The sequence below is a fragment of the Rhinopithecus roxellana genome, chromosome 9 (assembly GCF_007565055.1).
Source record: "Rhinopithecus roxellana isolate Shanxi Qingling chromosome 9, ASM756505v1, whole genome shotgun sequence".
NCBI classification, from domain to species: Eukaryota; Metazoa; Chordata; class Mammalia; order Primates; family Cercopithecidae; genus Rhinopithecus; species Rhinopithecus roxellana.
In genome coordinates, this window is record NC_044557.1 from 46,240,178 (window position 1) to 46,256,554 (window position 16,377).

The following is a 16,377-nucleotide window of genomic DNA, read 5'->3' on the forward strand; positions in this document are numbered from 1 at the left end:
AGTATGGGAACACAGTTTTTTTATGACATTGAATTTTGTTTGGTATCAATTTGAACTAGATTTTTATAAATGTATAATTTTAAATACCATGGCAACAGAAACATCTAAAAATATACATAAAGGAAATAATAAATGAATAAAAATGGTTTATCACAAAAAATCATCAAAACACAAAAGAAGACAGTAACGGAGAAAATGAGGAACGAAAATGGTATATGACATACAAAAATTAAAAATGATAGAATTAGGTCCTTTGTTATCAATAATTACTTTAAACGTTAAGTATATTAAACTTTCCAAACAAAAGGCAGAGATTTGCACAATGGACACTATGCTGTCTACAAGACACTTTTTATCAAAGACACAAACAGATTAGAAGTGAAAGTATGAAAAAAGATATTTAATGCAAATAACAATGAAAAGAAAATGGGTTGGCAGAAAAAATAGCCTTTATATAAAAAACCATTACAAGAACAAAAACTATTATATTGATAACATGGTCAATTCATTCAACAGTATAATAATTATAAATATATACACAAAACAATAAAACATTAAAATATAAGAAGCGAATATTTACAGACTCAAAGGGAGAAATGACCAGTTCTATAACAAGGGTTTGAGACATTAATAAACCACTTTGAAAAACAGAACTTTTAGAGAGAGCATTGGTAGAAAATAGAGGACTTGAGTGGCACCATAAAGCAACACTGTAAAGCAACACTGTAAAGCAGTAACAGTCATATTTGCAGCACTTCACCTAACAACAGCTAAGTGCACATTCCTCTCAAGTGCACATGGGACATTCTCTAGAATGGACCATGTTTTACTTCACAAACATATCTCTATAGATTTTAAAAGATAGATATAATGCAAAATATCTTCTCTGACCCAAATAGGATGAATTTAGAAATAAGTCATAGCAGAAAAACTGGAAAATTCTCGAATACGTGGAAATTAAATAGTATAATCAATCAATGGATCAGGAAGAAATCACAAGATAAACTGGAAATTATATTGAAATAAATACAAATGAAAATACAACATACCTAAATTTATGGGATGCAGCAAATACACTCCTTAGAAATTTATAGCTGTACATTAAAAAAAGAAGACATTTCAAATGACTAATATGACTTTCCTTCTTTTTTTATTAGAACTTTTCCAATTTTCTTTCTTTTTTAAAAAAGTTTTACTTTAAGTTCTGGGATACCGGTGCCGAACGTGCAGGTTTGTTACATATGTATATGTGTGCCATGTGGTTTGCTGCACCCGTCAACCCGTCATCGAGGTTTTAAGCCCCACATGCATTCGGTATTTGTCCTAATGCTCTCCCTCCCTTGGTACCCCGCCGCCCCACGACAGGCCCTGGTGTGTGATAGACTCCTCCTTGTGTCCATATGTTCTCAGTGTTCCACTCCCACTTATGAGTGAGAACATGCAGTGTTTATTTTTCTGTTCCTGTGTTAGTTTGTTGAGAATGATGGCTTCCAGCTTCATCCATGTTCCTGCAAAGGACATGACTCATTTATTTTTATGGCTGCATATTATTCCATTGTGTATATGTGCCATATTTTCTTTATCCAGTCTGTCATTGATTGGAACTTTACTTCTTAAGGAAATAGAAAAAAACTAAACACAAAGCTAGCAGGAAAAAAAATTACAAAGAGTATAGTGAGATAAATAAAATAGATAATAGAAAAATAATAGAGAGAACCAAAAGTTGGTAGCACAAATCTCTTATATTTATTGCATAATTTCTAACTAATCATTTTTAATAATTGAATCTTGCCTATTAATATGGCATATACTTCTTTTATCAAGAGAAGCAAAAATTGGAACATTGAGGACTGCTACATGTACAATTCTCAACACATATGCTGTCATCAAATTAATCTTTAGAGTATTACGAATAAAACTTTATAAATTCATCTACCATAGGAGACTCCACTTATCAAAAACTCAATTCAAAATTACCTGTAAGGTTGTTCTCAAATACTCCATATTGTGATTGAAATGACATTTATGTTAAATTGTTGAAATGTTAAATAGTATGCATTGAATAAATAAGGAGTCATTTTTCAAAAGTATAGAACAAATCAGTCTTTGGAATTAATTTCACTATTGTTTTAGACTGTATAGAAAATTACACAGAGAGCACAGTAGTTTGATAGACAAATATGTATCATGTTTGAGGGTTGATTTGTTTAGGCAGAATTCTATTTTCATCCTTAGAATTAAATGTCTACTTTGCACCATTAATTAATTAATTTATCTAAGTGCTGAGTAATAATGCTAAATTACAAGACATAGCTTCTCTTCTGCAGTATACAAAGGACTAAATCTAACAGATTGGAAAGTGGGTATGAAGGAAATTATGGGAAAACTAAGAAAGTGTGTTACTGGAGAAAGGGGCAGACATACAACATTTTACATGTATACACATTGAATATCCCCTTATTTATTCCACTAAATATTGACCAGGTACCAGGATTCACACCAGCAAGAGGTGACTCAAGGAGGAAAAGGGCAGATGATGTTTTTGCCCTTATGATATCAATAGTCTAGAAGAATCGTAATTCATGAGGAGGTAATTATGTGAATAATTCGACCATCCCAATTGTGGCCAGAGATACAAAGGCTAATTAGGCTCTGAGAAAGTTTAGTGAGGTAAGTAGCCAAGTCTGAGAGGGAAGGGAAGGCTCTTTTGGGAAAGTGGTATTTAAATTGGGAGCTGGAAAGGGATTGGAGGAAGTGAGGCTCTAGGGGAGGATAGCATTTAACAGAGCAGAGATCAGGAAAAGCCTGTCCTGAAGAGAGGCAGTAACATCAGCTGGGAATTAGACTCTGTCAGGCCTTTTGAACAAGATCATGGACTTGGACCTTTATCCTAACAACAATAAAAAGCCATTGAGGGATGTTAAGATGGATCATTATGCTCAGACTTGAATTAAAAATATTACAGCATTTTTATCAGGGGAAATAAATCAGCATGCAGGAGATGAGTTAATGAGCTATTTTGAGAAATACTACTTTAGCAGCAATTCCTTTAGAAAGCTGATTCTGGCACTGAAATCCATAGCAAGGAATCACAATCAGTGATCCTTAACACTGGATATTGAAATTTGAAAGGAATGAATTTTGTGTCTGACAAAAGTCGCCATAAACATAGGCACCTGCTAAAAATAGAGATGGGACTGTCATAAGGCATTGGGCAAATATCTGAGGAATCTGATTAATATATGAGGAACCTTACATGTGGACAAGAAAAAAACAAAAAACAACACATTAAATATACAGACAATGTATAGTAAGTATATTTTTGCCAGCAAATGCATATTAAATGGTGCTCTAATTAATAAGCAGCCAAGAAAATGAAATTCTGAAACTCAATTGAATGCTAGAATATTATTATTTTTAAAGTAGATGACAATGGTCAACTGTTACTACAAAATACAAATTAACTTAGTAAGAATGTATAAAATCATGATTGCTGATATCTTAGATCTATGTTACAAAAATGTCACAGTTCTGAAGTTTAAGAGAAAATGTTAGAAACCACAATCTGTATTCTCTGGAATAAGTCTGGGGAAGACACATAGTAAGGATGAATTAGAGAATAAAAACAGAAAAAACAGAAACTTGTTAAAATAAACACTCCAAAAAAGTTCTGAATATGTAATATTATTGGTTCACCAGGAAACATACTCTTGCTAGAAACTAGGATGCTACCCTATTAATATATAGTCTTGCTTATCAAATTAAACAGAGACTTTTGGATGGTAATTGATAAAGTAACATTAAAACTTATTCTAGTGAAGACCTCTATGATCTTACATTTTAATGAGACCACAATGCAGAGGAAGAGGGCCACATAAATAAACTCAATATAACAGAATTTAAGTAGTCGGAGTTCCCATAAAAAAAATAAGTATTAGTGTCAATATTTTGAAGAAATATTTAAAAAGAAAAGATAGCATTTTGTTTGTTTTGTATTGTATTTTAAGTGTAGTATAGTATTTTTATTCTTTTGTTCATGAAACATCAATATAAAAGTGCATTAATCTGAACTTTCAAAAAGCAGATCAAGAAATATATATATATAACCTAATGAATTTCGTTCACCTGTCACATGAGTAAATCTATACAGGTTCCTTGGCAGTATTTTGTCAAGAGCTTTATAGTGTTGTGCAGCTTTGGTCTGATAAATGACTCAAAAAATGTACTTACACTACAATTGCTGTTATATCATCCTAAAACATTGTAAGATTAAACGTTCTTTAAGTATACCCTGCCCACAGGGAATAATAGTATTATTTTTACCTTCATTAAAACCCTGCAGAGTTATGAAATGTTGCATAACTGTGTCCCAAGAAAGTCTAAAAGCAAGGCAGCTGTTAATTGTTTATGCTTTCTTTTCCTGTAATACACAAATAAAAAAAAATCTTCCTCCATACTTATTGCAATTAGAGTTACTAAAACATAGTTTCCTTGACCAATCCTACTGATTTCAAATATTACTTCATCATAATGTGGTGACTTGGATATATTTTCTTAATAAAATTAAATTTAAATGAACAGTAATCCAAGTTTTGTTGTGGATGTAATTCATTATTTAAATCTTTATTCACAAATTGCAAAAATTTAATGCAAAATACATAAAAATAAAGATTTATAAAATAAATTTCATTTTATTTTATTTTTAATTACAATTTTTGGAGATGTAAAAAAAATCATTAAAACTATTTGTGCCAAAACATTACGTAACAATAATGAAAACTACATACTGGCAGAAAAGTATCAAGATTAAATGGACTGAAAAAAAATCTGAAAAAATGAATGAAATTTATGTTAATTCTGACCCTGATTTGCAGTCTGGAAAGGAGCATATCATTTGGAGTCCTCTTGACTGGACTTTTCACCTGAAAATAAATATCATCATTATACTCACCATATTCCAATATAACATGATAATATAAAGTTTAATGAGTGTATTTGTAAAATATTTTGAGTGCTTAGAGGCAAGATGCTTTATTAACTTGAAAACTTTTCCTTGAGGCTTGAATATACAAGTCATAATGTGAAAATAATTTTATTTTCAGATTTATTACATCTATTTTAAAGTGCCATACTCTTAAAAAAAAAAGAACAAAAAGCAGTTTCTTGTAAATGTTTAACAGCCAAACATTTTAAGAGTATGATATTAGGACTGAAATTGTTTTAGAATAGTATTTATGATCAATAATAATATATAGCAGTCCCAAAGTCAGCAAAGAAAACAATGTAATAATAAATGTTAAATACATTTAAAATTAAATACATTGTTAACTAAGAAAATTAAATATATTGTTAACTAAAAAAAGTTAATGCTATAAACCAATGACTTTGGTTTAATTTCAGTAAATTCATTGAAAACAAAATTTCATTTAGATTTGAAGACCCGTAGCATAGTGAGTGATTATATACAGGACTGTGTCCCAGAACTGATATAAAAGAAGAGCAATCTGTAAATAGCGATGTGTCTTCTTTTTATTTTTTAGTGTTAAAACTTATTTATGTAATTTTTTTTTAAGTTAGACCTATGGAATTTACACCCTGTACATTATGTTTTTGATCAACAATCTATCTTTCCTTTTACTTAGTAAAGGAAGATTAATACTGCACTCTTATTTCCAAGTATTTAGGCTCTTCTAAAGTTCGTTAAGAAAGTTGGCTAAAAAAAGAAGAAATTTTAATTATTTGATAGTGAAAGCCTAAGCTACAGATTATTTTATTTTTAATATTTAAAGACCTTGAGAGATGTCTTATTTCAGTGTCATGCCTAAGTCAAATCAATGCTTCAAAATTACATGTGTTGCATTAGTATAATATTTTTAAAAATTTCACTAAGATGGCAATGCCATTAACAATAATGGGATATGTAAGATTTCTGTTTAAATTTACTTTCACTCATATAAAGCTTTTATTTCTTCCTTTGATATTTTATTTAAATATTTTTCTTAAATACTTGAAAATAGCACTTTAATGCTCTGTTCTCAGCTATACATACTCAATTATTTGAACTCTAATTTCTCACATTTAAACTTTTACTACTTTTTCTTCAGTTTAATTTTATTTTAGTCATGCCAAAACTCACTTTATAAGTTAAGTTACACTTATGACAAAGCAATGTGAAGGATAAAAACTACAAATAAATATATCAGAGAGTTCTTTTTGTATGGCTTATTTAATTTTTTAATGGTTATAAAAAATGTCTTAAAAGAGATTTAAAGGTAGGTGTTTTTCAAATTACCATCCAATATCTTTGTTTTCTGACATTATGGATAACTTGAAAACATTTGAATTTAGTTGCTGTCAATTTTTAAGACTTTGGAAATTAAATGGATATATTAAAATGCATACATCAATTTCAAAATAATTCTCATTTTCCATAGCTTTAAATCAAAATATTGCATTTATATATCTTTCCAGAAATTACACACTTTTGAATTTTTAACACTTCGCAAATTTCATCATTTATATATTAATGTATCGTCAAGCTAATTGATGTTTGCAAATATAATTGAAATGAAAGATTGATCTGATTTATACATATTCAATGTCATTTCACATTCCTATCTGTTCGTGAGTTAAATTATGTAAATATGTGTAAGAGAGAAGTACGTGATGGAAATATGGTTTGAGGCATTGACATCATATCCTAGTATACATTTGGTTAACTACAATGTAGAATCAATTGAAGTAATGAAATATTTTCCACTTTTTTCTAATATTAAAAATGTTTAACATTGTTGATAGTAGAAGGAAAATTCACTAGATCATAAAGAACTCAGGGTTAAGAATCAGACTAACAACCAAGTGCAAGCAAATATCATAATGATAACCTATTTGTCAGAGTTGTAAGAAAAAAGTGAGATACAATATATGTAATTTCTAGAAAAATATTGGTTACAAGTATGCATTAGTATGTATTCAATTTATTCTGGATATATTTTAAGTGTTATTTTTTTCTGCAATTGCTGATGGTTCATTACCATTAATGTCTGCTTCCTTAGAAACAGAGTTGCCTAATAACAGCCATTCTTTTTGCTTACTTGACTGTTTTACAATTATGAAATCAAAGACATTTTAAGGCAGTCCAAATAGAATCTTTATTTTCCCAGAATATTTCTGGAAATGTGGCTTAAGGATGAATATAAAATTAGCTCGAAAATCGAGAAAGACATAGGCATGAAGTAATTTATTAAAATTTCTGTGTCATCTTAGATTCCCTTTACTGCATGAACTAGGCTGTTAACTAAGTCTTTTAAGGAAAATATGTTTTTGCACAGAATTTGCCTTCAGTGAAGTAAGAGACATTTCCAAATGCTTGTGGCTATATCAGCACAAAACTAGCATGTATCTTAAACAGACAACATACTTGGGGTATCAGTATTTGGTCTTGTATCAGTTTGGGTTTGATCAAGGAAGTGGAAACACTGAAAGATATGACGTAAAGTACTCATTAAAAGGTGTATAATTTTTGAGTTATTTTCTTAAAAAAGGTTCTATGAGAGCCTATGGTTTCTGTAATTGGTGGAGGACCTGAATTTGCTGTACAGCTGTGGGCTGGTGTCAAGAAGAAATGTCCTAAATGAAGCAGAGGTGAGTGAACATAAAATATAATTCAAGAAGATAATATGAAATATGTATCCTTCACTCACTGCAGGCACTCTTTGCCATGGTGCTACATGCAAACCTGTCCCAAGACATTGTTGAAGGAAGGTGTCCATTGGGACAAGAAGCAATTATACATGGCTGCTTCCTAATGCTCCAGTGTGACACAGCAGTTCAGGGTCAACAGGGAGAAATTCAATAGGTCCTGGTGCTCATCATTGATCTTCAGAGCCAGGTGGTTCCTGCCTCACTCTTCCAACTCACGCCTAACCTGTAATCATACAGGGAAAGGGATTTGGGGAATAACTCAGCTTAGCTAAATTGAACTAGTACACAAATCAGAATATATGGACTCCTAAAAGATATGGCCCTAGGCTTAGATAATTTAGCTTAATACAAGTATTAAGTATTATTAATAATAAGGCATGGGTTGCAACAAATGTCACATAAAATAGACTGTGCTATGCCACACATAATTAGAGCCTTAGATCTACAGTGTCATTACAGCCTTAGAAATTACCACCTTCTTTCTGAGTGCTGAAGAGAGAAATATTATTTTTATATATTGAATTTATTTACATCCCATCTCTTTGAAGTGTTGACTTGTGACCATTTCATCAGCAATTCCTTTTTTTTATTAATTTTTTGAATAGCAACAGCTAAAACTAGAAAGGAATAGATTAAAAGTTACTTGTTTAGATTTGACAATGTTTTTCAGAAATTTATTTCAATACATATTCATATGTCTCTGATTCCTGGAAGTCATTGAAAGCTTATCCACAAAGGACAAAGACCAAGGAGACAGACTTCACAGCGAGCCATTTATAGCAGAGAAGTCCTGCAGATTTAGAAAGAGTAAGAAGGCTTTCCTTTTCTCCCGAGTTTCTCCCGAATGCCAGTGTGACTTGCTCACTGGCATTGAGCTCAGCCTTAAAATCAAGAAGCATGAGGATCAAATTCCTTAATGCCAATTATTGGGATGTTTTGGAGAATTTAAATTATTAAATATTAGAGATGAAAAAATTTAATAGCATTGAAGCGTTTTTTAGCTCCTGTCATACCACTATAAATCTGTTTATCTGTACTATAATTTTAAAATTGTGCTTTTCCTAGGCATATTTTAAATAAAATTTGTTAACTGGTTGTTGAACAGTTTGAACTCAGTAGGGGCACAAACATGAAAATCAATTAGCATATTCTAAGTGACTATTATGTGCCAAGCTTCACAGGAAGCACCACAAGTTATATAAAAATGAATTAAGCATGACCTCAGCCTCAGAGAATTTAGCTTGGTAGAGGAAATAAGGCATGAGTATCAACAATTGTGCTATAAAATAGACTGTGAAATGCCGCAAGACTATTAGAATCTTACATTCAAGCTATTATATGACTTTAAAGATCAATCACTATATTCTTTCTAAGGTTGGACAAGAGAAGAAGCATTGTTAGAGGCTGAATTTATTTAAACTGAAAAGTCAATTTGTGGACATTATTATCAAATGAAAAAATATGCACACATTTATGAAAAGTAGACTGCTTCTGACTGGCAGAAATTAACAGTGGTGTCTTAAAGGAGATTATAGTATGGGAAAATAAATACTAGTTTTTGTAACTAAGTAAATTTAGATATTAACTTATTAATAATATCTTTTGGTCAAATGACCTAGACAAATTTAATTATACATTTTGGTTATTAAAAGCAGTCAAGAGCACTAAATGGACTATCCAACTAATAATAGGACAATAATTTTTATCTCTAATATGGTTGTTATTATAAATATTTTAATGAACATTTATATTTTAATAAAATTCAATATATTCAGACTATTGTATTATATGTTATTTCAGTAGTTTTGGGGGAACAGGTGGTGTTTGGTTACATGGGTAATTTCTTTAGTGGTGATTTCTAAGATGTTTGTGCACCTGTCACCAGAGCAGTGTACATTGTACTCAATGTATAGTCTTTTATCCATCATCCCCTCCAACCCTTTCCCACAAGTGCCCAAAGTCCATTAGGTCATTCTTATTCCTTTGTATCCTCATAGATTAGCTCCCACTTATAAGTAAGAATATATGATATTTGGTTTTCCATTTCCATTCCTGAGTTACTTTATTTAGAATAATGGTCTCTAACTCCACCCAGGTCTTTGTGAATGCCATTATTTTATTTCTTTTTATGGCTGAGTAGTATTCCTGTGTGTGTGTGTGTGTGTGTGTGTGTGTGTGTGTGTGTGTACTGTGTTTATATATACACATGTACTCTATATATATACACATGTACTGTATATATATATACACACACACACATACTATATATATAATATTGATATATACCACATTTTCTTTATACACTTATTAGTTGATTAATATTTAAGCTGGTTTCATATTTTTGCAATTACAAATTGTGCTGCTATAAACATGTGTGTGCAAGTGTCTTATTCATGTAATGACTTCTCTTCCTCCGTATAGATATCCACTAGCGGGATTGCTGGATCAAATGGTACTTCTACTTTTAGTTATTTAAGGTATCTCCATACTGTCCTTCATAGTGGTTGTACTGGCTTACATTTCCACTAGCAGTGTAAAAGTGTTCCTTTTTCACCACATCTACACGAGTATCTATTGTTTTTTTATTTTTTTAAATTATGTCCATTATTGCAGGAGAAAGATAGTATCTCATTGTGTTTTTAATTCGCATTTCCCTAATAATTAGCAATGTTGAACATTTTTTCATATATTTGCCATTTGTATACAAAAGATCATTCAAGGCTACTATGCACACATTCAAGGCTACTAGGCACACACCTCATGACTGAATATGCACAGATCTCCTGATTGAATATTTTCATGAATTTATCTCCTCTGGATTTTCTAGTTTGTGTGCATAAGGTAAACATTTTCAATCAGGAAGAAATAGAAACTCTGAACAGACCAATAACAAGTAGCAAAATTGAAATAGTAATTAAAAAGTGCCCACAAAAAAAGTCCAGGACCAGAGGGATTCACAGCTGAATTCTGTCAGACATTCAAAGACGAATTGGTACCAATCCTATTGACAGTATTCTATCAGATGGAGAAAGAGAAAATTCTTCTAAATCATTCTATGAAGCCAGTATCACCCTAATACCAAAACCAGGAAAGGAGATAACAAAAAGAGAAAACTGCATACCAATATCCCTGAATAAGATAGATGCAAAAATCTTCAACAAAATACTAGCGAACTGAATCCAACATCATATCAAAAAAAGAATACACCGTGATCATGTGGGTCTCATACTAGGGATGCCGGGATGGTTCAACATACCCAAGTCAATAAATGCGATATACCACATAAACAGAATTAAAAACAGAAATTATATGATCTTCTTAATAGACACAGAAAGAGCATTGACAAAATCCAGCATCCTTTTATGATTAAAACCCTCAGCAAAATTTGCATAGAAGGGACATACCTCAGAGTAATAAAAGCCATCTATGACAAACCCACAACCAATATCTAGCACTCAATCAAGACTCAATCCCTTTTACAACAGCTGAAGAAAAAACAACACTTATGAATATACCTAAGGAAGTGAAAGATCTCTACAAGAAGAACTACAAAACACTGTTGAAAGAAATCATTGATGATACAAACAAATGGAAACACACATCATACTCATGAATTGGTAGAATCAATATTGTGAAAATGACCATACTGCCAAAAGCAATCTACAAATTCAGTGCAATCCTCATCAAAATACCATCATCATTCTTCACAGAACTAGAAAAAATATCCTAAAATTCATATTGAACCAAGAAAGAACCTAAATAGCCAAAGCAAGACTACTCAAAAAGAAGAAATCTGGAATCATTACATTATCAAACGTCAAACTATACTACGAGGCTATAGTTACCAAAACAGTAAGGCACTAGTATGAAACAAGCAGGTAGATCAACGGAAGAGAATAGAGAACCCAGAAATAAAGCCAAATATTTACAGCCAATTGATCTTTGACAAAGCAAACAAAAACACAAAGTGAGGAAAGGGCACCCTGTTCAACAAATTGTGCTGGCATAATTGGCAAGCCACATGCAGAGAATGGACCTGAATATTCATCTCTCACTTTATAAAAAAATCAACTCAAGATGGATCAAAGACATAACTGTAAGACTTGAAACCATAACAATTCTCAATGATAACATCAAAAAAACTCTTCTTGACATTGGCTTAGTCAAAGAGTTCATGACCAAGAACCCAAAACCAAATACAACAAACACAACGATAAATAGATAGGACCTAATTAAACTAAAAAGCTTCTGCATAGCAAAAGAAATAATCAGCAGACTAGAGAGTTAACCCAGAGTAGGAGAAAATATTAACAAACTATGCATCCAGGAAAGAACTAATGTCCAGAAACTACAAGGAACTCAAACAAATCAGCAAGAAAATATCAAATGATCCCATCAAAAAGTGGGTAAAATACACGAATAGACAATTCTCAAAAGAAGATATTTAGAATATGTAAAGGAGATTTATGTATGTATACTTTGTATATATTATATGCTATTTAAAATTTTAATTTTTTAAATCCAAATTGCATTTTTTTCAGAATGACTTTTTATTTTCAATCATTAAATTGCATCTTTTCAGAATGACTTTTTATTTTCAATCATTTATATTATTGTGTGATACCTATATACTTTAAAGGGCATGAGCAGATGACTCTCTTAACTTTAGAGAATACTCTAATACAATTACACTTTTATCAATTAAATTATGTAAATCTGGTCAAATTATAGTTTTAATCATCCTTTGCATTCTGTACTCTACTTCAATTTATCCCTCTAAGAAAAGAATTACATATTACCATTTTGATAAGATCAACAGTTTTACAAACTGCTGTGAAGAAATTGGGGGCAAAGTATATTTTTGAGACAGAGGTATGTCTTTGGAAGTTTCTAAAGAAACTAAATTTTAAAATGCTGTAATAACAACAGCAAAAATCAAAACAATCTGGATCAAATTTTAAAAACCAAAATTTTACTCAAAAATATCAAACTCTAATTCCACATACTATACTTTTTGCAAAGATTTGCTAGAAATAATGGATTTTGGGGATTTTAATAAATGTGATGTTACATCTCAAATTAAATTTGCCACAGGTAAAAATAATTTAGCAGTACTATTTTAAAATTCCTTGCAATTTTATATTATTTTATTTTGTTTATTAGTTTATATGGACAATATTTTGACTTCTTTTCTTTTGCATAGAAACATTATGTAGTCTCCTGCTTTTATTTAACATTTTACTTATCAAATATCAAACTAAATGTTTAATATTAAATAAAAGAAAGTGTTAATATTAAGTGATTTTAGTAAGCCATAAATTGCTATATAAGAGTATGTGTATATATGTATGTAATATTGTATAATATCAATTGAATACCATTGGTTATTCAATTGATATTATTTAATATCAATTGAACACAGATGGTATCACTGTGATTACCATCAATTTCATTATATCACTCTGTTCTGAGTTCAATATAATGCATTATTTGGAAGCTTATAGGCAAAAGGCAGAATACTCTAGAAAGAGATGGGCTCTGCATGTTATCAGACCTGTATTTGCACTTATAATTTACAGATGTCTAAGTGATGACAGTAGATGCTAATAAAAGAAAAATGCTGAATATTGCAAAGTTATTGCATTGTTCCCAGGAAGACATGTGTTTGAATTTAAGCTCTGCAACTCCCAAATCATAAGGGCTTGGGAAAATTCCTCAAACCAGAATTACCAACTCTATTTTGGTAATGTTAAAAACTTACTGGCAGAATTTTTGTAAATACTGTAAAGATAATTATATAAAGGTAATAATTATGATAATCATCTATTCATTCTTTTAGTCTTATAAAGGTGTAAAGGACATAATATTTTATGGAGAGAGTAAGTACATCCTTAATAATGTTATCCTGTTACGAATAGAAAACTCAGTTGCATTTGTTATCTAGAGGTGATTCTTATTAATTAACAGAAATATAATGGGTTGCAGTTGAAAGAAAGTTAAATAATTTGCCATTTATTTTAATTTATGCAGCCAGTCCATGTAAGAATCAAGAGCTAAATGCAGAGGTACTGGCACCTAGGCCAATGGCATTTAAAAAATAATTTTCAAAATTTTTTAAAATAATAGTGGTTTCAAAACTAGATAATTATGTTCTCATTTATATAAAATATCCAAGGTGGGTAAACCCATAGACACAAAAAGTAGATTGATGGTTGCCAAGGTCCAGGGGAAATAACAAATGGAGAATAACTGTTTAATAGGTACAAGATTTTGGTGGGGGGAGGGTGATAAAATATTTTGGAACTCGATAGTCCTATAGGTTGAATAACCTTTTGAATGTACTAAATGGAACTGAATTATTCACTTTAAAAAGATTAATGTTATGATATGTATTGCACCTGATTAAACAAAAACTAGATAACAATAACATAATTAAAATACGTGGGGGAAAATGTTTAAAAATTTCTTCAGAAAAACAATTAATAGTCTATGTACAGGGTTCAGATATATTTTAATATGCATTTTTGTTCTATAAAATCAATGGCAGATCCTGAAGTTTCCAAAAAACTAGCAATGTTTCATTTGTTTGAAAGATAGGGAGTCAAATAATATCTAAAATAAGATACTAAGATACTGTACATTTTGACCAAAAAAAAAACCCTGTAAGAATGGTATAGTAAGAACTGAGTTCATTCATTACAGTTGAATGAAGGCGTTAACTTGATTTTTCTACTGTTGGAAGAAACTATTTCAAGGCAAAAAATGACAAAAGGAAGCAAAATATAAATTAGGAGACATCTAAGATTTTGTCTTAGTAGGTGTGTGCTGCTATTACAAAATATCATAGAGTGGGGTCCTTATAAACAATAAAAATGTATTTCTCATAGTTCCGAGGTTGGAAGTTGGAATTTATAAGATCCACATGCCAACATCGTTGAGTTCCTGTGTGGGCCTTTTTCCAGGTTGCAAACTGTTGATTTCTTCTTGTATCCTCACATAATGCAAACAGAGCCAGTTATCTATCTGGCCTCTTCTTGTAAGGACATTCAACCCATTAATGTGGGACTGCTTCTCATAATCTAAATACTTCCCAAAGGAGCCACACACAAGTATCATCACATTGGGGATTCAATTTCAACATATGAAGGTTGGGGGTCACAAACATTCAGTGCATAGCAGATGCTCGACCATAGATTAGGATGGTTTGGAAAAATAAAGATATTCATCCAGAGGTTTCTGCAAGAAGAAGCCAAAATAATTTCCCTAAACTTTTCATATAACCAACACCTAATGTTACAACTTTTCAAAAGTGACGGGCTAAGAGAAACATTGTAGAAGGTACAAAACATGGAGTCATATGAATATGCCCCTGTGGTTCTGGGGATAAGAAAGATGTCGCATGTGAACAGTGCTGCTGCTGCTCACTTCCATTATTCAGTGAAATTAAACATTCATGAACCCACAGATGAAAATCTTATGGTTGTAGGAGAAACCTTTTAGTTTGGAACACAGTTATCCACATAAACTACTAATCTACCACTCTTTCTTCAATGAGCAATCATAAACAAAGCAATACAGGATCTGTATAATGTTACAAAAAAGGAGGAATAGAGTTAAAAAAAATGGATTGTAGATAAATAATATCAAATAGAAGAAATTCACATTGTCAGGAAGAAGATAAAAATTATCAATTGGCCAGGCACAGTGGCTCATGCCTGTAATCCCAGCACTCTGGGAGTCCGAGGTGGGCAGATTGCTTGATGCCAGGAGTTGGAGACCAGCCTGGCCAACATGACAAAACTCCATCTCTACTAAAAATACAAAAATTAGCTGGGCGTGATGACAGGCACCTGTAATCTCAGCTACTTAGGAGGCTGAGATAGGAGAATCACTTGAACCCGAGAGGTGGAGTTTGCAGTGAGCTGAGATTATGCCATTGCACTCCAGCCATGGTGACACAGCAAGACTCTGACTTAAAAAAAATGCTGAATTATTTTTGAACACATTTAATAAAGTAATTGAAGCAAAATTAAAAGCAGAGTTATGAAAACTCAGAGAAGGCCCATTTAAAGTAGCTACAAATAAAATACAATACTTAGAAATCAAGTTAACCAAAGAAATCTAAGATATCTACAAAGAAAACTATGAAACATTGATGCTAAAAATTTAAGAGAACAAAAAATTAGATATTTAATGTTTATGAATTTGAAGAATCAATATTGTTAAAATGTTCATACTACCCAAAACAATCTAGACATTCAATGTAGTTGATATCAAAATATCAACATTCTTCAGAGAAATAGAAAAAAAATCAAAAAATTATAAAATGTATATGGAATCACAAATAACCTAGACTAGTTAAGGCTCTCCTGAGCAAAAGGAAAACAAACAAACAAACAAAAAACCCCAAATACTGGGGGAATCAAATTACCTTACTTCAAATTATACTACAAAGCTATAGTAACCAAAACAGCATGGTACTGGCCTAAAAGTAGAGCTATATAGGAGTGGAACATAATAGAGAATCCAGAAATAAATCTGGTCATCCATAGTGAACTCATTTTAAAGGTGCCAAAAACATACACTGGGAAAAGGAAAGTCTCCTTAATAAATGGTGCTAGGAAAACAGGATATCCATATGCAGAATGAAACTAGAACCCTATCTCTTGCCAT